The 2,327-nt window shown below is 48.4% G+C and overlaps 1 pseudogene; it reads left to right on the top strand.

The window, feature by feature from the left end:
• Positions 1 to 368: 368 nt before the first annotated feature.
• LOC147124894 (syncytin-2-like) lies at positions 369 to 2,011 on the top strand (annotated as a pseudogene).
• The last annotated feature ends 316 nt before the right edge of the window (positions 2,012 to 2,327 follow it).

Below are 2,327 nucleotides of genomic sequence, written 5' to 3'. Positions count from 1 at the left end.
CAACCCCTCCCACTATATACCGCCGACACAATGAAACAGACATGCGAGGGTCAGACGGGCCGATATAGCCAGGGCATTCGAGGGCGATGCGTGCAGCTAATAAGCTCAACAGACCCCGTTTGCCGAGGGCTCGTGGGTAAGAATTGCACAACGTCAGGTAGCTATCCCCTGTGTTTCATGGGTAAGGGATGGGGATGCGTATATGCCCTTGTCCCCCAGGACAATACCTGCATACAACAACAATGTGCCCGACACCACTGCCAGGCACACAGGGGCCAGCTGACCTGTACATGCGATGAACAAAGGTGCTTTAATGTCACAGCAGGAAGACAATTCATTTGTGGTCAGTGTAATGGGACCCATGTATCATCCGGTAAATGGACCTTCCCATTTGATACATTCCAGCTGTCCGGGTCTGGGGGAAACTCAAATGACCCCCTTAACTATTATTATACACAGTTTGCGAAGGTTGATAACCGGGAGGTCAAATGTTACCGAGCAAAGAACGGATTTGCGTTCCTCCTCAATGGAACATACACAACAGCGACGCCAAAACTCCCCTCTCTCTTCGCAGTAGGAGTAATCGCCCCCGTAGCTGTTCCCTGCCCCACCAATACACCATCCAGACGGAAACTCCAGGCAGTCTCCGAGGAGTTCTGTGCAGATTGGCGGGATCCGACCACACTGGGTAGCTCAGTAGGGTGGGGTATTTTATCGGCCATATCATTGGGAGGGGGCGCAGGAGTGATAGCAGCCAAGAATAGGAATTATCTAATGTGCGGAATCACCCTCCTGGGCAATAGCACCATTAAAGCATTAAACGCCATAAATAAGGAAATGGCAACCCTACGTCTTTTTAGCATGCAAAACCGATATGCTTTGGACTACCTCTTGGTACAAGAGGGAGGTGTGTGTATGATTATAGGAGACAAATTCATCACAAACGTCAATAGTGAGAAACAAAATATCCAAGACACTATAGACAAGATTAAAAATCAACTGTCCGACTTCATTGAAGCCGGAGGGGGTGAAGGATGGTTTGCATGGCTGAAAACATTGGGACAGAAATTACTGTATGGTTTGATTGTTATAAGTGGCGCAATTTTGGGAATTATTATTTTTGTAACTATTATCAAATGTTGTATAAGTCGTGCAGGAGCTACTATACTCCCTCGCCTCTCCCGAATTAGGGTAGAAGTAGACGCAGCAGAGGAGGGGAAACCCCCAGAGGAAGCCTGTTCGGTCCTACACAGTTATCTGTAAACTCGAAATTAAAACCCTTTTGGTTGTGTTCATGGCCAGAACACAAACAAAACGGAGCCACGGGGTATGGTCTTGATAAAGTGCACTATCAGAAGGATACCTTGTATATAATGATTCTTGGAGATTGTACAAAGAATCAAAGGGAGGAATGTGGAAATGTGAATAAAATGGACGATGAATTGGCTTACAAAAATGGCTTCGCACAAGGAAAGTCAGATTAGATTAAAGAGCAGCCCCAGCTTTGCAAAGTGCAAAGCTAGCAGAAAAGAGAGACACCTGCCCCAGCCTGCGGCCAAGTGTTAACGAGCAATAAAGGTCACTGAAAGGGCTTAACTGCTAGCTAGAAGATGATTGGCTAGCTATTGTGCGGTGCCCAATCACGATCCGGTACTTCAGGAAGGCATATGCAGCAGTGAGACAAGTCAGGACTTGCCCGCCAGACTGAAGACCAGATCATGGCCAAACTGAAAGGGCTTAAGTGATCCCCATTGGAGAACGCTTGTTGACAGGGTAGTGATGTAATGACCCTTGTCCCACTGTATAAAAGGGGCTCCCCTACCGGTATTCGCTCTTAGCCAGAAGACGTGTGGATCATCAAGAGAGTCAGACACCTCCCGGGGACGTAAATGCTGGCAACACGTGCCTAACCCGGTGTGACTCTCGGGACACAAATGTACTGTAAAAGACCTCAGTATACTGTGTGACCACTGCGAACAGTTGGAAGTAATAAAATGTTGTTTTAACTCTCCGAACCCTCGAGCCTGAAATCATTCTTTGTACTACGGAACTCAAGACGAGGACCAGGAAAACCCGGTTCTAACAACTCTATGCACTGTTGCATCCGGCAAGTTACATCTGCCCTTTATAGGCGAAGGCGTCAATTCATCACCTTCCCTCTGACCCTGGAGAAGCAGGCGGAGGAGGAGGAGGAGGAGGAGCATGCGGACGAGGAGGAGGAGGAGGAGGAAGATGGAAGGGCTCCTGAAAGTGGAAGGGCCATCCGTCAGAGGCTCATCAGGACTCGTATCGAGGCCCCTCTGGCGGAATGATGAGTGTCTTAACTC

This window comes from Somniosus microcephalus, chromosome 1 (genome assembly GCF_052327205.1).
Source record: "Somniosus microcephalus isolate GS21.2 chromosome 1, FLI_Smic_1.0, whole genome shotgun sequence".
In the NCBI taxonomy this organism is placed as follows: domain Eukaryota; kingdom Metazoa; phylum Chordata; class Chondrichthyes; order Squaliformes; family Somniosidae; genus Somniosus; species Somniosus microcephalus.
Note: the sequence above shows the minus strand (reverse complement) of the source record. Positions and strands in the feature narration are given on the sequence as shown.